The sequence below is a fragment of the Danio rerio genome, chromosome 8 (assembly GCF_052040795.2).
Source record: "Danio rerio strain M-AB ecotype USA chromosome 8, GRCz13ab, whole genome shotgun sequence".
Taxonomy (NCBI): Eukaryota; Metazoa; Chordata; class Actinopteri; order Cypriniformes; family Danionidae; genus Danio; species Danio rerio.
The window spans coordinates 10,380,001-10,405,375 of record NC_141028.1 but is presented as its reverse complement, the minus strand read 5'-3'; the positions used below and the strand labels follow the sequence as shown (position 1 = coordinate 10,405,375).

The 25,375-nt window shown below is 37.8% G+C and overlaps 1 protein-coding gene and 1 long non-coding RNA gene across 5 annotated transcripts in view; one reads left to right on the top strand and one right to left on the bottom strand.

The window, feature by feature from the left end:
• Positions 1 to 25,375, bottom strand: part of grm6a (glutamate receptor, metabotropic 6a) — a 220,458-nt gene that overhangs the window by 171,952 nt on the left and 23,131 nt on the right.
• Positions 5,368 to 11,666, top strand: LOC141375579 (uncharacterized). The gene is made up of 2 exons (XR_015497592.1): positions 5,368 to 5,472; positions 10,535 to 11,666. It is a non-coding gene; the product is annotated as an uncharacterized LOC141375579 (long non-coding RNA).

Sequence of the window (25,375 nt, the reverse complement as noted above, 5' to 3'; positions counted from 1 at the left end):
CAGTGTTTATATTGTTCAAACTCTGCAGATTCATTCATCACTTCGTATAGGTTATTAATATTGGCAGCATGGACTTTTCTGTGTGACATAAAAACTATACAATGCTAAAACAAATAGGCAAAGACTACATTATGTATATGGAGCAGAGCCAGTTGAGAACAACTGCATTAAATTGTCATCTTCTGCAGTCAGTTTTCCCTTCTGGCTGAACTGTCATAGTGTGCGAGTTTATAAAGTTTTATACACTTTGACATGTTTATAGCAACTAACCGACTCACAAAAAGGGTTTAATGGCAAACGTGCAGATAACAGTTACTGCTACTCCTCTTAAAGCTTGATGTTTGACACTAACACAGGCTAAGTATGCATCGGTGTACTTACTTGAGTTTTTCATGAACTGATATTGCCAAAAAACATTCTGGCATGCATGATACATTAATTTCCATTGTTTGTTTTTTCAGATCCATGTGAACTTAGATTATTTTGTCAACACTGTTGTAATAACACACTATTTTTTGAGATTGCGAAAATTCTGTTTTTAGAAGTTGTGTAAAAACCATAAAACTGTTTAAAACATTTTCTGACTTAAAATATAAAACAATATAAAACTTTTAACAATATAAAAACAAAAAATGTAAAAACAAATATTAAAAAAAAATGTTATTTTATTTTAGCTATAGTTTGCATGTGTCGCAATCACCAGCGATCCAATCCTTGCAGATGACTGGTAAAAATGCAGATCGCTAAAGAACTACAAATCTGTTGTTACAAAGACTACATATCCAGTCATGCACCGCTCACACACACCAGTTTCTCATTCTGTTGATTACACAGTCACACAACCGGAGGATCGAACTGATAACATGGACTTTAAATACAGCGCTCACACACACACACATCTTGTCATGTTTATCTGTTTGTTGACATTACGATGCATTTTCCTTGCCTTCCCGTGTTAGATCCTTGCTTTGTTTATTTACATGGTCTGCTGCCTGCCTTTTGACCATCTGCCTGTTGTATGACCATGACTCTGGATTTGCCTGTATAAATCTGTTTGCCTGTGTTGACCGATGCTTGCCTGACCATTATATCTTGAATAAACCTGCATTTGGATCCACACTTGCTTGTCAGCATCCAATCACATTTCACCAAGGATGCACTTCTAATTTTAATTTAATTAAAGATTGCAAAAAAATAAAAAATTCTGCTTCACTTAAGGTTCCTAAGAGCACAATAGCCTCCATAATTCTTAAATGGAAGATGTTTGGGATGGCCAGAACCTTTCCTAGAGCTGGCCGGACTTAGCTATAGGGGGAAAAGAGTCTTGGTGAGAGGTAAAGAAGAATACAAAGACCACTGTGGCTGAGCTTCAGAGATGCAGTCGGGAGATGGAAGAAAGTTGCAAAAAGTCAACCATCACTGCAGCCCTCCACCAGTCTGGGCTTTAAGGCTGAGTGGTGGAAAGATAAATGCAGCCAGGAATATCCTGAACAAAAAAACCTTCTCTAGAGTGCTCAGGACCTCAGATTGGGCCGAAGGTTTACTTTTCAACAAGACAATGGGCCTAAGCACACAGCTAAAATAACAAAGAAGTGGCTTCACAACAACTCTGTGACTGTTCTTGAATGGCCCAGCCAGAGCCCTGACTTAAACCCAATTGAGTATCTGTGGAAAGACCTAAAATGGCTGTCCACCACTGTTTACCATCCAACCCGAAAGAACTGGAGAGGATTTGCAAGGAGGAATGGGAGAGGATCCCTAAATACAGGTCTGAAAAACTTGTTGCGGCCTTCCCAAAAAGACTCACAGCTGTATCAAAAGGGTGCTTCTACTAAATACTGAGCAAAGTTTCTGAAAACTTAGGGCCCTGTGATATATCAGTTTTACTTTTTTAATAAATCTGCTAAAATGTCAACAATTTTGTTCGTAACGTCTTGGGTGTAACGTGTCCCACAATACCGCGTTACTGTATTCTAATTACATTTGTGAGGAACGCAGTAATGGAATAAATTACATTTTGAATTTGTGTCATTTGATTACAGTTACTAAAGTCAGTGTAATTGCATTTCTTAAGATACAAATATAGTTTTTAGAAGAAAAAACACTTCTTTTAAATCACTTTTTCTGCTGCAACGTCAGTTAATAAGCATGCGCTTTTAAAGAGAGAACGCAAGCTGAAATGGTTGCTGATAAGAGTGGTTACTTCTTCAAGTAAAAATACAGACATTACTTTGATTTCATTGAGCGTAAAAACAAAAATATGGTTGTGAAATGCAGTCTATATTAAGTCTCTAAATAACTTTTCATTGCTTTTAACTTGACCAGCTGCTTGTTCAAGCACTTAAATAGAAAGCATTCTATAACAATACTTGCGGCCAAGGAGGACACCAGCCCTCAAAAACAGGCTAAATTAGATTCTTGTGCAGGATCGAGGGTGAAGGTATCTTTTGAATGTAAAGAGAATCGTAGCTACTTAAGGGGCAATTCACATATCTTTTGCGCACGCGCATATTGGGAGCGCAAATTTCCCAGGCGTACCAGTTGAAAACCGCGAGTCATGTGACAAGAACTGAACAATCATCTTCATACGTTGTATGGAATGTACACATTTCGGTAGACTAATTACCTTAGACAAACATAGAACACCCAAACACTGCAATGCTTTTCATACTATGGATGTTAAGGGTTACAGGTATCCCGTTTTCTTTGTGTCTTTTGTGTTAAAAAAAAAAAAAAAACAGGTTTGGAACAAGTGAATGATAAGAGAATTTAGGTTTTGGGTGAACTATTTTGAATATGTCAAGCTGCTGTGATCAATCCATTGTGATGTTTTTTCAGTGAATATTCAATTACTGGAAGAGCTGCAGTTTATTTTGTATTTATAAGGATATTTTATATGTTTTAAAAGTAACTTCAATGTAAAGTAATTAGTAATCTGATTACTTTTACATAAAGTAATTAGCAATGTGATTAGATTACAATTTTCCAGTAGTAATCAGTAATTTGTAATCAATTACTTATTTTCCCCTTTATTTTTATGCCAAGTACAAATTGCATTGTTTATACAGAGATTTTATACATCTATAAACCCACTTTAACAAACCCTAAATGCATTGCCTAAAGTAAGATAGTAAAAAAGAAAAGTAATAATAAAAACAATAAAATAAAAAATAGAAGTAAAATAAAAATTAAATAAATAGACAGACAATAGTGATGGGTGATACGATCAGGGAAAATGCTGTGCTATCTTACAATAGTAGGCTAACATAAACTAAGCTTGAGGGTCCTGACAGAGAAAGAAAAGACAAAAGGATTACAGAAAAGACAGTTACATTAGTCCCCAGAAAGTACACTTATAGCAAAGAAATATGATAATAAGGGATGCCAAACATATGAGAATTTGCTAGAACCTCTAATTGAATATAAAAAATTTTCCAAGTGTAAATATAACATCAGATTTTGAAGCTAGTTTAACAATCGATTACTTTTTAAAGGTAACTTACCCAACACTGATTAGTACACTCATACTTGAATAAACTGCAGCCAGAAATGGAAAGTCCACATGAAATTGAGCATGCATAATCAGAGGTATATATTTCAGACCAAATCTGTTTCCGCTGGAACATCTTCACAGACAAGTCTCAGCAAAAGCCACGCTTTCAGAAGTTTGTCTTTGAATTTTGTAGGATTTGTTAAAAAACGCTTTAAATAATTTGTGATGCATTTTAGACAGACTAAAAACACATCTCAGTAGAGTTCAGGAGTCCAACTAAAAAACCCTGCAATATTAATACCCTTTAAATTTCTTAGCATTTCTTATCAGACATATTTCTGTCTTGGTTTGCCTAATTAGGGACCGAGCACCGAAACGGTGCGTAGGCCCTATTGGAATTGCTCTGTTTATTATTCTTCTTCTTCTTCTTCTTCTTCTTCTTCTTCTTCCGCGGAATGAATCGCGGTTTTGAGGGGCTAAACATGCCCGAAAACTCAGGCAACTTTGCACACGCCTCAGAAGTGGCGAAAATTTACGTTTATTATGGGCTTCGGAAGTGGGCGTGGCAAAATGACTCGACAGCGCCACCTAGAAAAATTAAACTGACGAGCCCCCGATCCACGAATCACGCACATGCACAAAAATTGGCACACACCTCAAACACACCAAAACATACGAAAAAGTCTCTTGGAGCCATATCTCAAACCCAACAGGAAGTCGGATATTTTTAACTTCCTGCGGCAAAAAAGTGGCATTTTTGCCATTTCCAGGCGTTGTATTTTAACGAACTCCTCCTAGGGATTTTATGCTATCAACACCAAAATTGGGTTTTGTCATCTAAAGGCATTGGCGATGTTAAATTGCGGAGCTTTATAGTTTTTGTCGATGGGCGTGTCCGTGGCGGCCCCGCAAACTTTGACGATTCGCCACAAAACCGGAAGTCATAATAACTCAGGCATGCATTATCCGATCTGCCTCAAAGTTAACATGTTTAATAAGAGTCCAGACCAGAACACGTTTACAAGCCAATATCCAGATACAGTTATAGCGCCACCTGCTGGCCACAGGAAATGTCATGATTTACAGAGTAATAAACTCCTCCCACAAATTTTTTCATATCAGCACTAAATTTGGTTGGTTGTTATCTGAAAGCCCAAGTGATGATATATTGTCAAGATCTAGAGTTTTTGCAGAGGGGCGTGTCCGTGGCGGCATGACAAACCTCAACGCTTCGCCATGGAACAGGAAGTCCTTATAACTCAACCACACAATGTCTGATCTGCCTGAAACTTCACATGGTTGATAAGATTCCTCTATTGAAGGCATCTACATGCCAATCTTGAGTCACAGTCATAGCGCCACCTGCTGACAGGAGGAAGTTTGCCATAAATGTGTGATTTTCTCAGGTTCTTTATATATATCGGCTTAAATTATTATTGTTCGCTGTTCTCTGTCATCCTGAGGCCACCGGGCGGCGGTGAGCCTGGGTGCGAGGTCCCTATCATCGCTGCTTGCAGCTTTAATTAGTCTTGAGTTTTAAAGAAGCACTGTTGTGGTCTAAAAAAAGCAATATACTCCTGCTGAGTTCACATAAGGACTCCTGTCCCACATACAGCGAATTTGACGAGTCTGTCGTTGTATAATCTCGCCTGATTGTTTTGTCAAGAGGCAATGAAACTCCTCTGCTCTACAAGCATTCGGGTCGGTCCCATAAAACTAAGAGTCAGCCAGGGATCTCTGCAGAGTTTTTATGCCACATAAAGACGAGCTGTTAAAAATTGAGTACCTGGAGCTGTTTCATGAGGCAGAGCACTAAGTCTTATCATTAAAAAAACATGCGGTTTGCTACCGTGTCCCATCCAGCTAGAACGGCCACAGAGACGACATTCACAATTATACAACTGCTGCACTGCTGAGGTGCCGATTTTCACTGCAGTTCATGCGCTCTGTTGAGGCTTATGTGCCGCTTTCATTTGAAGGTTTGTGACCACCCTGTAATCCAAATGAGTGTGTGTGTTTGTGTGTGTGTGTGTGTGAGGAAGAGAAGTCCGAGCGACTCTGAAAAAGATGTGAGATCTGTGTGTGTGTGTGTGTGTGTGTGTGTGTGTGTACAGTATGCATGTGTGAGTGAGTCCTAGTTTGCTCTCTGTATTACACTGCACTGAAGGTCTGTGCATGCCGTTTGCTTTTATATGTAAATATATATTTTTAAAATAAGTGAAGTTTATTTATAAACTAATTTCGAGAGGATATGCTTATAATTGCTTGCAGTCGGCCCTGCATTATTCAATTTATGATTCACCAATCAGACGATTCCTGAGCCACTATAAATACCCTAAGTTCCATATTACAGCTATCTTCGTTTTGAAGAATCCCCCCTTCCACCCCTACTCCTCCTCCAGATGGGTGGCACGGTGGCCCAGTGGTTAGCACTGTTGCCTCACAGCAAGAACGTCACTGGTTCTAGTCCTTACCAAGCAAGCTGACGTTTCTGTGTGGAGTTCTCCCCATGCTCATGTGGGTTTCCCCCAGGTTCCCAAACAAAACTGCAAGCTTACTTTGCAAAAAAACATCATGGAAAAAAAAACGAACCTAAAAATATTATCTATATTAAAATGAGTGCTGGGCGAAATTTATTCGCGAGTAATTGCATCGAAAATAAAAGGTTTTTTGACATAATTTAAGTTTGTGTACTGTGTATATTTGTTATGTACATATAAATACACACATGCATGCATATTTTTGAGAAAATGTTTAATCATTCATTCATTTTCTTTTCAGCTTAGTCCTTTTATCAATCTGAGGTCGCCACATCGGAATGAATCGACAACTTATCAAACATATGTTTTACAAAGCGAATGCACTCCCATTCACACAAATACACTATGGACAATTTAGTTTATCCGATTCCCCAATAGCGCATTTCTTTAGACGTGTGGGGAAAGCCGTAGCACCCGATAGAAACCCACGCCTACATGAAGAGAGCATGCAAACTCTCACCCAGCCGAGTCTCGAACCAGAAACCTTCTTGCAGGAGGCGATCGTGCTACCCACTGCACTACCTTGCTGCCCCAATGTTAATTCACATATTCAAATTTAGATATAAAATATATGTGTATATGATATAAATTATATTCAAATTGGGGGAGATGGTGGCGCAGTGGGTAGCACAATCACCTCACAGCAAGAAGGTCGCAGGTTCGAGTCTTGGCTGAGTCAGTTGGCATTTCTGTGTGGAGTTTGCATGTTCTCCCAGTGTTGGCGTGGGTTTATTCTGGGTGCTCTAGTTTCCCCCACACGTCCAAAGACATTAAGTAAATTGGGTAAGCTAAATTGGCCGTAGTGTATGAGTGTGTGTGATTGAATGTTTATGGGTGTTTCTAAGTAATGGGTTGCGGCTGGAAAGGTATTCGGTGTGTAAAACATATGCTGGATAAGTTGGCGGCTCATTCCGCTGTGGCAACCCTTGATTAATAAAGGGACTAAGCCAAAAAGAAAATGAATGAATGTATGATATTTCCATCAGTCATTTTCGCACGTTTGTGCCTGTTCAAATGTCTTGTACAAGCATTTGTTGCATATTTTATGCTTTTGTTTTTTGTTTTATGTTTTTAAGATAAATGTTTTGATTACACATGCACAATTTTATTGAATTTCATTCTGTATATTTAATATTACCTCTAATGTATTACCAGGTGGCTGTCCTGCAGGCTTATAAACAAATTTTATCTGGTTCAAAATATATCAGCTAGAGTGCTTACTAGAACTAAGAAACATTATCATATTCGTCCAGTTCTGTCAACATTACATTGGCTCTCTATTAGGCAAGGCAAGGCAAGTTTATTTATATAGCACATTTCTTACACAGTGGCAATTCAAAGTGCTTTACATAAAAAATGTATCGGACGCAGCACAGTGCTCATTCAGTAAAGCCACAGCTAAACAGATGGGTTATCAGTTTTGATTTGAATGTGCCTAATGTTGGAGCACATCTGATCAATTCTGGAAGCTGATTCCAGCAGTGTGGAGTGCAGTAGCTGAAAGCTGATTCACCCTGCTTTGACTGAACTCTTGGAATTTCTAGTTTATTTGATCCTAAAGATCTAAGTGATCTGTTAGGTTTGTATTCAGTGAGCATATCTGTAATGTATTAAGGGCCTAGGCCATTTAGTGATTTATAGACCAGTAATAATACCTTAAAATCTATTCAGAATGTATCTGGGAGCCAGTGTAAAGACCTGAGGATAGGCATGATTTGTTTTGATTCCTGGTTCTGGTCAGAATCCTAGCCGCAGCGTTCTGGATGAGCTGCAACTGTCGTTTTGGGAAGGCCAGTGAGGAGGTTGTTACAGTAATCCACCCTATTAAACATTGTATACATTTTAAAGTCTTATTGATCACTCACAAAGCCCTGAATGGCTTAGTTCCCCAGTATTTGATTGAGCTGCTCTTTTACAGCCCCTCATGTCCACTACATTCAATTTATTCTCGACAACTCATTTTTCATAGATTATCAAAATCAACTGTTGTAGATTCTTTTCATATCTGGTGCTCTGCAACAGCCTTCTTTGCACGTTTCAGGAGGCACTCTGTCTGTTTAATCCAGACTATAGACTCATCTCTTTGCATTAGCATATACATGAAACACAAATTCATAACTTTGAACTCCAAATCCTCTAAAGGATTATTAGGCTGCATTAATCAGGGGAACCAAAGCTGGGGACATTCCCCAAAAAAGACTGTAATTTTGAACACCATCTATGCTCATGTTGGTCTGTCTTTCCTTATCCAGAAGTTTGCATAATGTTGGATCCAGCAAATTTTTCCGCATAATAATTTGCAAAATAGGCTGCATGGTGGCGCAATGAGTGGCACGTTCGCCTCACAGCAAGAAGGTCGCTGGTTTGAGCTTCGTCTGGGTCAGTTGGCGATTCCCCCACAAGTCCAAAAACATCTGGTGTAGGTGAATTCGGGTAGGCTAAATTGTCCGTAGTGTATGTGTGTGAATGAGTATGTATGGATGTGATAGGTTGCAGCTGGAAGGGCATCCACTCCTTAAAAACAAATGCTGGATAAGTTGGTGGTTCATTACACTGTGGTGACCACGGATTAATAAAGGAACTAAGCCGAAAAGAAAATGAATGAATGAATGAATAATTTGTAAAATAGTAAAACGATGCCATCATGGCAAAGAGAAGAGCTATTATAAATTAATTACTAAAAATATTGTTTAAAAATGTGTTAAAATTAAAATTTTACAGGCAGGCTAATCATTTTGTCTTCCAATGTACATTTACAGACATCCTTAGCCTCTGATGTCTCCATTCGGTTCTCTGTTTGGTTGGCTGTGTTTATTGTCTGTACACACACTGTGGTGTTGGAGCATTTTAATGAGTACAAGTATGGGTACATGAGTGCAGTATGGGGCCTAATGCACACAACTTAAAATAATAACAAGTAAACTAGCGATCGCCAAGCAACTTTATGTAAGGTAAACAGTAAAGCAGTTCGTTTTTGAAAAAAGACCCAAGCACAACATTAAGGATTCAGTCTATATATAGTAGTCTTGCAACAGATGTCAGTGTTATACAAGATTACTTGTCGACTATAGCATTTCCCCTCTGTAGTGTTGCTATTTATTGAAGTAAAAGACATTTGCTTCAGTTGGAGTTCGGTTTACAGTACATACAGTTGAAGCCAGAATTATTAGCCCTTCTGTTCAATTTTAATTATTTAAAATGTAATTTATTTAAAAATGATTTCAAATATATTTTCCTCAATTTCTATTAAACAGAAAGAGGATTTTTTCAACACATTTCTAAACATAATAGTTTTAATAACTCATTTCTAATAACTGATTTATTTTATCTTTGCCATTATGGCAGTAAAAAATATTTGACTAGATATTTTCAAAATAATAGTATTCAGCTTAAAGTGACATTTAAAGGCTTAACTAGGTTAATTTGGTTAAGCAGGCAAGTTAGGTTAATTAGCCAATTTAATGTATAAAGATAGTTGTTCTGTAGACAATAGAAAAATATATATTGCTTAAGGGTGCTAATAACTTTGACCTTAAAATTAATTCATTCTTTCATTTTCTTTTCGGCTTAGTCCCTTTATTAATCTGGGGTCGCCACAGCAGAATGAACCGCCAACTTATCCAGCATAAGTTTTACACAGCGGATGCCTTCCAGCCACAACCCATCCCTGGGAAACATCCACACACACTCACTCATTCACTACGGACAATTTAGCCTACCCAATTCACCTGTACCGCATGTCTTTGGACTGTGGGGGAAACCAGGGCACCCGGAGGAAACCCATGCGAACGCAGGGTTTCGCGAACGTCTGCTTTTATTCTAGCTATGATAATTTCCTGCGTTGTTAAACATCAATTGGGAAATGTTTGAAAAAAAATTCACAAAAGAGCTAATAATTTTGACCTAAACTGAATACAGTGCTAGAAATAAGTATTAAACATGTCACCATTTTTCTCAGAAAACATATTTCTAAAGGTGCTGTTGACTTGAAATTTTCACCAGATGTTGGTAACAATCAAAGAAATCCATATATTCAAAGATAACAAATCTAATTAGTTTACAAATGAAGATATGCGTAATAAAATAAAAACAACACAGGAAAAAAGTATTGAACACATGAAAAAAGAGAGTTGTGGAAAGGTAGTGAAAGCACAAACTGCAGCTGAAATCTCTCAGTAGTTCTTCAGCAAACGTCTGCCCTTCCTACTCTCAAATGCTTTTAGAGAAAGAAAATCAAGCTGTAGAATGGCCCAGCCAATCACCTGACATGAATAACCTGATCAGATTTGATAGACGAGACCCACAGAATCATCAAGATTTTTACACTCTCTTGAAGTCTGTGAAAAAGGCACACCTGAGCAATGTGTTTGACTTTATTCTCCATATGACAACAATCACCAAAAAAGCCTTTTATATAAAGTATTAAATAAAGTTCAGTAGTTCAGCACTTGCTCCGTCTGTCATTCATTCATTCATTCATTCATTGTTTGCGCTTTTCCAGGGGCCGGGTCGCAGGGGCAGCAGTCTTGGGAGAGAACCTCAGACTTCTCTCTCCCCAGACACTTCCTCCATCTTTTCCGGGGGGATCCTGAGGCGTTCTCAGGCCAGCCAAGAGACATAGTTCTTCCAGCGTGTCTTGGGTCTTCCCCGAGGCCTCCTCCCGGTGGGACATGCCTGGAACACCTCCCTACGTAGGCGTTCAGGAGGGATCCAAAACAGATGCCTGAGCGACCATGTCCATGTTGATGAAGCCAACAGAACAACATAGACTGCAAAAAACAGATATAATCCTGTGGTCCCCGAACCGGACCCCCTCCAGCCCAAGGTTGGGCCTTGAATTTCTATTGGTTTTTTTTTTTGTTTTTTTTTGCTTTTTTTTTTTTTTTTTACTAAAATCTTGTCAACAGCTCCTTTAGAAATATTATTCATAGAAAAAAACATGATGTGACTTTTTCCCCTCACCGTATAAGAATTACACTTAAACCAAAACACTGTCAAATCATCAGAAGGCCCAAAACTTTAGGGCACTATATTACTCAAAGAAGTTAATTATCAAATATAAAGCATTGTTTTCTGTGTCTTTTGGAAGCTGTGTTTAAACAGGCATGGCGCTCTAGATGTGTCATCTTTGTCTGTTAAGCGGGAAGGACGTGCCATCTTTAAAGTGAGCGTCTGACAGGGAGATTCATTACCGTGGGGTGAAGTAAAAGCTCATTCAACTCGGCTGTGATCACATTCACTCAGACCGTGGAAAGAACGAGATATGGACTCTGTTGTGACTCTCTGACTAAAAAAAAACAACAACAAAAAACAACACATGCTGCATCCAAGTTCACAGACTATCTGTTCTAACCAGTATGTGAGATTAAAATGAGTTCATTCCAAATGGATAGTTTGTGAGCAGTGAGCCGAAGGTGTCTGGATGGATTGTGAAGTGAGCATTCGTGCATGTTTTGCTTGGCTTACACCAGCCACAACCCCCTGCTAATCAAAACAAGAGTTTGTGATGGTGCTTTTTGTAATTTTTAGAAGGAATTTAGTCTGACAAATGCATGGTGAATGTATAAACTAAATATTTTAATCATTTGAAATCATTTATTCTCCTTCACCTTAGTCGCTTGTTTATCAGGGGTCACCACAGTGGAATGAACTGCCAACTATTCTGGCATATATTTTATATTTTGCAGAAGCCCTTCCAGCTGTAACCCAGTACTGGGAAACACCCATACACATTTGGACACCCCTGGATTAGAGTCTACATTTGGGTTGTTTTAGTCCTATGTTAGGCCAAATATTTACAAACCAGGGTTAAAATAATCACCCAGAAATTCAACAAATTGCATTTAAAATACATTTGAACTGATAAGAGTCTACATTTTGTAGAATGAATCATCCAGGTAAATACACAAATAAACACACTACAAAATATGCTGGGTTGTGTTAACCCAATGTTTGGGTCAAATATGTACAACCTGGGATAAAATGGTTACTTATACTTCAACTAATTAATATATATATATATATATATATATATATATATATATATATATATATATATATATATATATATATATATATATATATATATATGCATTTCCGCAATGTGGAAAACATATGCACAAACACAACTTTGAGTTGTGAAGGTTTTTAATTACATTTAAAATGACACTTTAATTTTGCCCATTAGTTTGGTTTTTACGTTTTTAATTAAATTTAAAATGACACTTTAATTTGGCCCATTAGTTTGGTTTTTACGTTTTTAATTACATTTAAAATGACACTTTAATTTGGCCCATTAGTTTGGTTTTTACATATTTGACCCAACGTTGGGTTAAACAGGGGTGTCCAAATTCAGTCCTTGAGGGTTGATGTCCTGCATAGTTTTGCTCCAACTTCCTTCAACACACCTCCCTGGAAGTTTCAAGTATACCTAGAAAGAGCTTGATTAGCTGGTTTAGGTGTGTTTATTTGGGGTTGAAACTAAAATATGCAGGACGCCGGCACTCCAGGATCAAGTTTGGACACCCCTGGGTTAAAACAACTCAGCATTTTTTATAGTTTCTATTTTAATTTGATGCAGAAACAGCAAGAAATGTACCATACTGCAATCACTGTCACTACACAATCTCAATACAATGCACGAATCTCACTACAATGCACATAAAAAGGCTGTACTTTCCAATCATCAGCCAAGTACATACTTTCAGTGAATAGCATAAGTATGCCAACCGGGACTCATTCATTCCTAACATAAAGACTTGAATAAATATAAAGACAGTCCCCAAGCGGACCCAACGACAGGTGTTTGGTGTCACGAACATCAAAGAAATTTCCAGAACCTGCTCATTGTTCAGGCAATCTGATATTTTCATGATGCCCTGACACATCAAACACATCTTAATGATCGACCGTGTAAAAATATCAGCGAAACAACAGGCTTTTCGTATGCAAAACACCATCTAAATAGCTGTTTGAAACTGTCCCAAGCATATTTAAACAACAACAACAACAACAGCGCAAAAAACCCACAAATGGAAATCGGTGGCTGTGGAACCTTTGTCCACGCTTCAGCGAGCAATCTGTAGACTGGAATAATGACTGGCGGTGGTGCTGCGGCCCTCATCATACAGATTCAAAAAAAGGTCTGTTTAATGAAGATCCACTGTACCTCTGCTTTTGTTCTGTGTTGGGTTCAGACTTTATTCCACATGTGTTTAATTAGAGGCTTTGGCTACCGACAGCTGTCCCCACAGACGCGGCCCATTGTCTAACAGCGTTCTGCCATTTACAAGCGCACAATGGGAAAACTTCCTGTGAAATTGAAATGCACTTCATGCTTTTTGTATTTTTTTATGGAATCTGAATTTGATGTGTTTGGGAAAGATTTAATAGAGATGTAGACAACGCAAACTGATCAGTATAGTGGGAAAAAAGGCCTTGAAACTTCGACAAAACCTTTTTCAAAGTTGTAGGAGTGGGTTTTACAGGAATATAATATTTCATTCTTTGTATTTCCTTTTAAACAACATAGGCTCATTCTGAAAACGTAGCCCTATATACGTTTCTGGAGATCGCAAATTGTGTATCCAGAAGTACGTATGGCTGCATTTCATCTTTAAAACGATTGCTAGTTTGGTGGTATGACGCTGTTCCTATACCGGCTGACTGCTTACCTTCATGTGACAGGCTTTCCCACTGTTACCAGTTTGTCCAGTGGGTCACTAAGTTAAAGGATTTGAGATGCGGAGAGTAGCTGACCACGATGACGGGGTTTGAGTCCACCAAAGAACAGTTCCAGTAAGTGGGTAAGAAAAAAACAGAAGCCAAAAAGTAAAATAAACAAGTAAATAACAGGGTGAGAATGTGGTAAAATCTGAAAACGTGGTAAAAATCAGGGGGCTTTTCTTTTTCTAGATTGCTTTTAAAAACACTGTCGGCTGGTTTAGGGAAGTAGGTGGGTGCTGGTCAATCAGTGCTTTTGAAAACACTATTGGTTGGGTTTAGGGAAGGAGGTGGGTGGGTCAGTCGATCGGTCAGTCAGTCAATCAGTCAGTCGACATCGGCCTTAGGTGGATTTACGCGAGAACAGCAGACATGAATGGCACTCGAGAGAGATATTTGAGATTTGAAAATCGTACACAGTGACCTCTGGTGCATTTGCAAAAACAAAAACTGCAAAAAACGTACCTCCTGGGATGTATTTGGCGCTCTCCAGAAGTGTATATAGCAGTATGTTTTCAGAATGAGCTTGGGTTGCTTTTGAAATGTCTTATGAAATTGAATACATTTCCGTCAGTTTTAGTCTAATCACTAATTTTCAGTCTGTTGGTTTTAAGGCCATCTATATGTTAGTGTGCTTCAAAATAGAGGTCTGCATTCCCGACCAGATTCCTTGTGGCGCGGGAATAAATTTCCGAATAAAGCGCAGGAGCAGTTGGTAACTGGTGTAATTTAAAACGGGAGCGGGCGGTCTAATAATGTCGCTCCTGACTCCAGAGCGAGCATGCATCTGTATGTGTGTAAATGAGAGAGCGTGATGCTGTGTTTAGCTTGTTTGTTGCTGTCTACGTGTGTATATGTGTTTGTGTGTGAATGAAAGAGCTTGGTGCTGTCTGTGTATCACTTGCTTGGTGCTTGGTGTTTTTTTTACGTCACCTTATTCTTCAGTTTCTCATCACATTTAAGACGCTTCTCATTTGCTTTTCATTTGATGCGCATGAGCTTAACCACTCTCATTGGCAGAACTGTGAGGAAGCAACACGCTATTGGCTACTGTTTATATAGAGTAGGATACTCTATGTCCAATTATAGAGGCAATTTTCACTGAGGAATTTGCTGGCAAATGTCACAATTACAAAGAAAATTGGTTATTTGACAGCATTTTACAAGAAAAAAAAAACTATTTCCAGTCTTTCTTCCTCAAAATTTCACATATAATTCAATGTGTTAGTAAATATCAGTAAAATATACTAGCATCTCATGACTGAAAACTGTGTAAATTCATTCATTCATTTTTCTTCGGCTTAGTCTCTATTTCAGAGGATGCCACAGCGGAATGAACCGCCAACTATTCTGGCAAGTTTTACGCAGTGGATGCCCTTCCAGGCACAACCCATTACTGGGAAACACAAATACACACTCAAACACACACTTATACACTATGGCCAATTTAGCCTATCCAATTGAATTCACCTTTAGCGCATGTCTTTGGACTGTGGGGGAAACCAGAGCACCCACGCCGAACATGCAGACTCCACACAGAAATGCCAACAGACACAGCCGGGGCTCGAACCAGCAACCTTCTAGCTGTGAGGTGACAGTGCTAACCACTGAGCCGCCGTGCACCAATTGTGTAAAACCTACATCATTTTTCAATGAGCTTTTAATAGTGTACTTTGATGAAATCAGATGGTACAATCATAATAATTAACAATTTACCATTGAAAAATTTTGTGTAGAAACTATTTTCCAAGAATTACAACGAAATAGTAAGTAGCACATTGAATTAAACAACATTTTAAGTCCAATAAAATGTAAAAAAAATCGACTATTAACAGGTGTATGTTTTAATAATAGTACTATCATCATCAAGTGTCCAAAAATACAGCCATAACCACATCAAAACGATGTGGCCTCGAAGATATGAATTTTTCAGTTTAAATGCTTTTCTGACTCCCTAATTTCTTTGATTTCCTACAACACAGATTAATACACAGTTAAATATGAGAATATACAAAGATACCTTTAATATCTTGTCATAACCAGCTTACGGGCTCACCAAAAACATGTAAATATGTATTTGACAAGGGCAGAAATCAGCTGAGGGGCTTAGCAATGGCCCTGTTAATGAGATTACAGCATTTCCATGACAACTGTGAACTGGAAATGCTGGATTTGGGAACAATAATGCTGTATTTTTTTGTTTGTTTGATCACTCACAAATAAACACGTAAGGCCTTGGCATTCATGCGATCACTTTAATCTGACATTACAGGTTTGTTTTTCCGCTATACTGTTCCAAATTCGTGCTCGACTTCACCTCAGATGCCTCCCGCTCGGAGAAATAAAAATAGGCACAAATGAGACCGTTTTTTAAAGTACATCAGAAATCTGGAGCTGTGAAATGAATGTGGAGAGCAGCTCAGATCATTCGGAGTTCAGTTTCATATCTCTGACTCGACGGTTCAGTTCATTTCTTTGACTGCAGACTAAGCAAAAGCAAATCTTCATTTCTTGCTGCTTAGAAAGAAATTAGATGAGATATTACAGAGATCTCATTCATGGTTTATTTCTCTTAGGGGTGTCCAATAATGACAAAAAAATATGGAAATTGTTTGAGATATTTAGGGATAACTAAAATGTAACTTAAATTTTCATTCATTTATTTTTTTTTTGGCTTAGTACCTTTATTCCGGATCGAAAATTAATGACTTCTGGCTACTTTGACGCTCTCGCCGCTTTGAGTGTGAACGCACAGTAAGTGTAAATAAAAACTATTACAGGGTCTGACCAATAAGTTTAAAATCCAACTCAATATTAGCAGAAAACAAACACAAACAAACAGGCATCCCTTCAGAGCATTCAGTGCTCCAATTCACTTACTGATTTTAGTTAATTTTTTGTATTGGATTATACTAGTGAACTAATGTTCACTAATGAACAGCCGGCAGCTAGCTCTCTGCAACTCTCACATGGTCGCCCACTGAAGCCAAGCAGGGCTGCGCCTGGTCAGTACCTAGATGGGAGACCTAAAGGAAAAGCTAGGTTGCCGTCGGAAGTGGTGTTAGTGAGGCCAGCAGGGGGCACCCAACCTGCGTTCTGTGTGGGGCCTAATGCCCCAGTATAGTGACGGGGCCTCTATACTGCTTAGTAAACGCCGTCTTTCGGATGAGACGTTAAACCAAGGTCCCGACTCTCTGTGGTCACTTAAAAATCCCATAATGTCCTTCAAAAAGAGTAGGGGTTTAACCCCGGCATCCTGCCCACATCTGCTCACTGGCCTCTGTCCATCATGGCCTCTTAACCTCCCCATATCATAATTGGCTTCATCTGTCTCCTCTCCACCAATCAGCTGGTGTGTGGTGTGCGGTCTGGCGCAAAATGGCTGCCGTTGCGTCATCCAGGTGGATGCTGCACACTGGTGGTGGATGAGGAGACCCCAATCAACCCCCCAATCAAATATGAAACATTGCAGTGTTGCTTTGAGACTCGCATCTTTTCATCTTGTAGATAATTTCTTTTCAGATAATGTACCATATAAATGATATTGAAGTAATCCGTGTGTAAAAATACACATATTGACATTTTCTGCAGAGAAATACTGTAATCTAACAAATTAACATTATACTCAAGACACATAATTTATAATGCCAAAATCCAAATTGCTAATCATTTTTAAGTGCTCCCTTAATTTCTGGGCATGTCTGGTTGTGTTTGGAACCATTTTTTGGGGGGTGAAACAAAAAACAGACATAATTATTAGAGGTGTAAATCTACACTGGTCTCATATTTCGGTTCGGTTACGATTATGATGCCATCAACTCGGTTCAATTCGATATCTTGGTGCATCATGGTGTATTGATGATGATTTCCATTAAAAAATTGATATTTTACTTACTGTTACATCCCGACCAGTCTAGGGTTGATGGGAACAATAACAAGAGTGTAAATAAATAAATGAATTAAGCTTAATTACACAATTTAGGGTTTTCCCCCTCTCCTGTCCCAACTCACAATGATCACCATGTTTATCAAGAAGTAACAAGGTATATTATTTTCTTTGACAACAAAGATATTAGAAGCATCTGTTCGGAAGGTAATCCAGGCCAAAATAATAAACAAAAAGACAGCTAACTTGCAGGGAAATAATTCTAACTTACCTGCTTTAATTAAAGTACCCGAAATAAAATTACAGCAAACCTCCCTTTCTCCCTTGCTGCCACAAACCAGAAGAAAATGTTTTTAAAGTAAATGGCGATTCTCAGCCTACCACTTCTATTTAAAACCAAATATATAAAAATAATATATATAAAAACAATAATTCTTGTATTAAAAAACAAGGGGCAGTGGGGGTATAGCAAGGCGTTATCGCGGATGTAAGCTAAGAGCCGGGGCGGGGCTTGGTTGTCGTGGACGAAAGCGAAGAGAATTGGGGAGTTCTGGAACAAAGTGAAAGTGAACAGCGGACGGGGGATGACGTTGGGTGAGGATCGGTAAAATGAGGTGCCAGTTCAGATTTCAGAGCTGCCGAATCCGGATCCATGTTCCGGCACAAAATAAGCCCTATTTGTAATAAAATGTTGTCATTTAATACAAGCAGTCAAATAAATAAACTGTACCTTTCATTTTATCTGATCAAAGAAACACACTTTTTTGGAGTATATCAAACAAAACTAAAGTGCATGCACAGAACAGCATGAGCATTTATAGCAAATAAACAAATGTAAATAAAATCCCACTTGCTTTTTTAACTTTCTTGAGCAAGTTCTTAAATGGCTATGATTGGCCACAAGTTCAACAGAAAAGGCTGCGATTGGCTCTAACAGTCTATTGTTGTAACAGTCGAGAGAGGAGATAAAATGTTACCTCACAAACACACCATTAGGCCAAAGGAGCCACAAATAGTGAGAGAGAGAGTTTACAACTTTATCTTTTCCTAGCTGGGTTGTGATGTACTTCCCAGTGCAAGTGAAAGACTGTCCAGCAAACACACATGCAGTGAATTGTGCACAGTTGTCTGCTTTTTAAGTAATTAGAGCATTCTAATTACTTGTGGTCTCCTCCCTCTCCATAGTAAGCTATTGCCATATAACGTATATGTGATAAATGACATCAGTACATAATAACTGGTTATGATTATTACCGAACCTAAGGAACTGTTCGCGTGTGCATCACAGTTAATCAAAGAAACTAATAATTTTGACACATATTCAGACTTGTGATTCTGCACACACATTTACTTGTAAAAGCTCTATGTGTGATATTACTGCACCATTTCATATCTCATGAATACAAAAACAAGGTTTGTTTTTGCTTTCATAATGCATAATGCAATTCATAGTCTCATTCTAATTGACTTCACCAAACAATCAATGCCTTTGGACTCTCAAGATGTGTTTTTTTTTACATGAGTGACATACTCGATAACATCAGCTTGCGTAATCTTAAAACAACAATTACGTTATTATAGCAAACAATTACATTAAATATATCACACCCCTAGTCAATTCTCCTTTGTCAAAGCAAGATTAATCAGCGATCCTCTCAGCCATTGTTTGCAAATGAACCACAGCCTCTTTACAGCTCAATAATGCACCACGTGTGGGCAAAAGAGAGCTGAAATTGTAATATTTAAAACAGCATCTCTAGGGGTCTTAAACGGAGTACACAGAAGCGCAGATGGCATGCGGAAACCCTCCGACTCTGTTGTCTTCTTCTATTAGAGAAGAGCTAAAAAAAGCTTTATTAGTCTGTCACTCGGTCGACTCTCATAAAATCAATTTCCAGTTTCACCTTACAAAAAGAAGAAGAAAAAAAAAGCCCTCTACATGCACTCAGAACAATATGTCCCCCAACTCATTTCGCTGCAAACATAAGACCCATGTAGGAAGGGATTTGAGTCTTGTGGAACCCGAGGATATAGGGAGCACGAAGAAAAAAGCTTACACAAGAGGGAGCAAATCACAGCATTCGTCACAGAGATTCCCTCGTTCCTGGGCAGGGCGTCCAACGGCTGAAAGCCATGTGTGCCTGAAATTGCACTATACGAGGAAGCCACCAAAAATGACCCTCTTGAGAGAAAGCTGGAGCTGTTTCAGGATGAATAAAGAATAGTTGTTCACACTTCCCCCAGCTTTTGTTTGCTAAAAGGACAAAATGTGCATGGGATTTGGGCTTTGTTGCTGGTTGAATCCTAATCATAAATGCTTGCCGTTGCCAGTAATGCCCAATCGCAATCTAGTCCCTGCCAAGCTGTTCAGTTTGCGCTGTAGTCGTTTCTCTGTGCTTTTGTTGTCTCAAACACTCAGAAACAACTCTCATTACATGCTCTCTGATCCTTGTCCAAACTGAGCTTAATCCAAAAGCAATGCACTCGTTGGTTTTTCAGACGAGCAATTTGGGCACTCTTGAGTCATAAAGTTCACTCAAGCATAGGCAAGATTTATTTACAGGAAACGTTTAGCAACTATTACTGGGCTGAGTTGACATAAGTTTATATGATGCGTGAAATCTAAGTACAGCATGATCTAAGGTCATATGGTAAATGGAATTGGTAAAAGTTAAGAACTTAGGTGGTATTTAATGTTAATGTATTTCTTAACATGAATAAACGATAAACAACACATTTATTACAGCATTTATTTATCTTTGTTAATGTTAGCTAATGGAAATAAAGTTGTTCATGGTTAGTTCATGTTCATTAGGTCATTAGTTAATGTTAACAAGCATAAACTTGAATTTAATCATGCATAAGTAGATGTTAAATTATTATTAACCCTTCACCTGTGCGATCACACTGGTGTGATCAGCCTTGGCTGGTCCATATGATGCATGAAATCTAAGTGTAGTATGATTTAAGGTCATATTGTCAGTGGAATCGGTAAAACTTATTAATTGGGTGGCATTTAATGCTAATCTATTTATTAACATGAATAAACAATACATTTATCACAGTATTAATTTATCTTTGTTAATGTTAGCTAATTGAAATAATGTTGTTCATTGTTAATTCATGTTCATTAGGTCAGTAGTTAATGTTAACAAGCATAAACTTGAATTTAATCATGCATAAGTAAATGTTAAATTATTATTAACCCTTTCACCTGTGCGATCACACTGGTGTGATCAGCCTTGGCTGGTCCATATAATGCATGAAATCTAAGTATAGTATAAAACTTATTAATTAGGTGGCATTTAATGCTAATGTATTTATTAACATGAATAAACAATACATTTATTACAGTATTAATTTATCTTTGTTAACGTTACGTTAACGTTAACGTTGTTCATTGTTAGTTCATGTTCATTCGGTCATTAGTTAATGTTAACAAGCATAAATTTAAATTTAATCATGCATAAGTAAATGTTAAATTGTTATTAACCCTTTTACGTGTACGATCACACCGGTGTGATTAGACTGTTAACTTCCAATCGCAGCTTCATCCCTTCATTTCCATAGCAAAAACGTCATATAACAAATAATATGATCATTATTAAGCTGTTTAAAAAACAAAATATACATTCTATCACTTATTTGGGAATCGGATTATTAGAACTAACATTAAATCAAGTTGCAATGTGTGACCATGATTCTAATATTATAAATTTTTATTTAAAGAGGTGATGAACTAAGATTTCAACTTTACTTGAATGTTTGAAATATAAGAGGTCATCATCTTAAAAGAAATAGTAAAAGAATAATTTTCAGAGCTGAAAATGTCTTTGTTACTGAAATAAAGGCATTTATTGATATCAGGGCCAGAAAATGCCAGATCCTGGAATGTACCTATCTATGACATCACAAGTAGATTAAACACCGCCTACACAGAAGAATATCAAAGCCTGATTCTGTAGCTCCGCCCATTAATTTGCGCAGGACATGATCAGATTATGCCACAGATGCATTCAGTTCCTCACATGAACCAAAGGAGGAGTCGAATACTAGTTTAGTTCTATGCAGAGCTGTTATCCAATCATAGCCGTAGGCGTTTACTTCCAAGTCATCAGAAAGAACCACCCAGAAAATCCAACCCAGGCTCATTCTTAAAACTTACCTCGAAATACATTTCTGGACTGTGCCAAATACGTCCAAGAAGGTACTTTTTTTTTTTTTTGCTGTTTTTTTTTTTTGTGAATCCACCAGAGGCGGCTGTGTAAGTTTTTTGTGACCTCAAATTTCTCTCACGAGTGCCATTCCCACCTGCGGTTCTCGCGTAAATCCACAAGAGGCCGCTGTCAACTGACTGATCACCTGACCCACCCTCCTCCTTCCCAAACTCCAACCAATAGTGTCCAACCAATAGCACAGATTGACACGCCGACCCACTTTCCTAAACCCAATCGACATTTTTAAAAAGCATTCCAGAAAGAGAAAAGCCCTCACCTGATTTTTACCATGTTCTCAGATTTTACCACATTCTTACCCTGTCATTTACATGTTTATTTCATTTTTTGGCTTCTGTTTTTGTCTTACACGCTTTCTAGAACCGTTCTTTGCTGAACTTGAACCCCATGGTCAACTCCTCTATGCGTCACAAGTCCACTGACGTACATGGCAAGCCACAGGACAAACTTGTAACAGTGGGAAAGCTGTCCACACAGAGGCAAATGGTCAGCTGATAAGGGCGAAAAGGAACGGTGTCATTCAGTACCATTCTGTAGCATTCGTTTTAAAGATAAAATGCACACACACGTACTTCTGGCAACATAATTTGCGATCTCAGGAAAAGTATAAAGGGCTACGTTTTCAGAATGAGCCTATGATGAAAAAACCTGTGCATTCTCTGCGACAGCCTCAAAATCAGGGTACAAAAAAGCGTATTATATATTGATTTTGATGTTTTTGACAATAAAATTCGTGTAAACACCATTGGTGGACTTCGAATGACAATAAAACGATAAAAATGCATTCATTCATTCTCGTTCGGCTTATGACCCATTTTAAGGTTTAATGTTTGTTTTAAAGGTACTTTAGTGGGTTTACATCTATGGTAAAACCTTAAATTGTGCATGAAATCAGTTTACAATGTTTTTTTTTGTTATTGTTTTTTTGCTAGCACACATCGTTAGTCTTAGAGTGAGCAATGAATCCATAAATTAATCCAACAGTTTTGGCAATTTTATTGAAAATCTAACGACTTGTTTCAACTCTTGAATGTCGGTCATTCTCTAGGGATATCAGTTTGATGGATTGGACGGAAACATGTTTTACCATGCCCCTCTAACAATTAATTTTTCTGTGAGTTAAAGATGAGAGGAGGAGAGCATAAATTAAACCCCACCTCTTCTCAATATTCACTTTCGGTTAGAAGTCATCAAACTGAGATAAAAGTCTGCAGCAACTTCTAGTTCATTCATTAATTCATTCATTTTCCTTCAGCCAAGTCTCTTATTTATCAGGATTAACCACAGCAGAATGAACCACCAACTATTCCAGCATATGTTTTACACAGTGGATACTCTTCCAGCTGCAACCCAGTACTGAGAAACACCAATACATTCTCGTATTCACACACTTTGTCCAATTTAGCTTCTTCACTTCACCTGTACCTTTGTCTTTGGACTGTGAGGGAAACCAGATCCCCCGGAGAAAACCCAGATAAACACAGGGAGAACATGCAAACTCCACACAGATATGCCAACTGGCCCAGCTGTGGACCTTCTTGCTGTGAGGTGTCAGTGCTGACCACAGGGCCACCCTGCCGCTCCACTTCCAGTTCACACAGACATTATTTTTCCCATTAAATATAATGGAGCATCATTTCTAGTGTGTGAAATGGCTCATTTAATGAAGTTATGAATTGAGAAATTAAAACCCCCTTGATATTTTTTTACAAAGATCACTGTAAACAACCCAACTTAAAAACGTATTATTCAAATAAACAACCTGTAAAGGTTTTATGCCATTCAGAATCAATTCTTTCTTGTAGAAGTCAACAAAACCACTTATCATGCATGTTTGAAACCTTTTACAATCACAAACAGCTATATTAGACTCTACATGAACGATAACATCTGGAGACAAAATGGGGCACTTTAAACATAAGTAAAAACGACATTATAAAGTTAGTTCAACGATGCAAAATAATAAAGCACAGTGTTTTGAAGCTGCTCGGCGTGTTTGGATGAGGATCACTAAATATGACCACTGCTCAAAGTGAATATGATATGCTGTGATAGTTTCCCCCAACATGGCAAGCATTGGTATTTGGAAATGCAGATGAAACATTTGTCTCCACAACACTTTGTAATGCCTGCCCAGTGTTCATGTGGTCCAGTTGTTGAAGCATCCCATTAAAATTCCATGAGTGCAGAACGCAATATTAATGACTGCTGCAGCAAACCGCACAAACTACCACTGCAGCATCGTTTAAGCATTGGAAGAGTGGTCAAAAAAATTGCATAGAATGAGAATTCACAGCTGTGGGGAATAAAAATCTGCCTAAATGCTTGCTGGATTTAAGACAAAGCAGAACTAATATTCAAGAGCCTACGGGATAGAAAAAAAGCTAGAGGCCGGCAACATGATTAGTTGGTTTCTCTAATCCTTCTTGTCAATTAACGCCAGGTCCTGGCCTGTAGACATCGAGATCCTGTCAAGCGTCCATTTCATGGCAAATTGATTGGTGTGGTGGGACAGAAACAAAGGAAAGGATGTACAAAGGAATAAACGCTGTAGGGTCAATGGGAAAGTCTGGCATTGAGATTTGCAAACATACACTGTAAAAATGATCCATAAATTAACAATTTTCCGTATTTTGTTCAACATGTTTTTTATTATTATTGTTACTTAGTTTTTTTATTTATGCTTTTTAATTGAATTGTGGGACCTTGATCTTTTCTTTTTCGGTTATTTTACAGACTTAATTCTCAGTGTTGTTTATTATACAATTATTATTATTCATTTTTATCAATTATTATTTATATTGTTTCAAGCTACTAAAGTTTTAGTAATAGTCACTTTGATAAAACGCATTGAACTTTCGTCATCAAAAGTCGACAGAGCAGAGATTAACATCCCATAATTCAATTAATAGCATGATTAATTGTTCTGATAAACAATCAGAAACCATCTGAGGATCACATCTGTTAATCACAGTTTTACTTTATTCCATTTCTCAGATCAGAATTGGAATTTTCAAAAGTACATGTTCAATCTTCACATCATTGTGTCATTCCTTTGAACAAGTTGCAAATGCTTGCGTTCATCCACGCAATTGATTATGTGCAATTCTCTGATATTTCCAACATTATCACATATGCTTATGTCATGTTGATCGAAATGTATTATTTTGGTCTCTGTTGAATAGTCTCACCCTTTGTTCATGGATTTTTTTTTCTTTACATACAAAATGGCTCAACAAGTTGTCATAAATATTTGGTCATTATGCAGTTTTCTTATTTCTCGCAGGTCAATCTTGGTTTTATCTAATGAAGGTGCATCTGAAAGGAGATTGTGTCCTATTACTTTTGTTTTGTTTTTTCTTTGTGTTATACAGTGCTGTTGTTACCTTTTTGTATCACAATGACAAGATCTGGCAACAAATTACAGTAAATGATCAAAAATAAATACAGCAAAACAGCAAAAATAAATAAATTAGCCACAGTTTACATCAGAACAGCC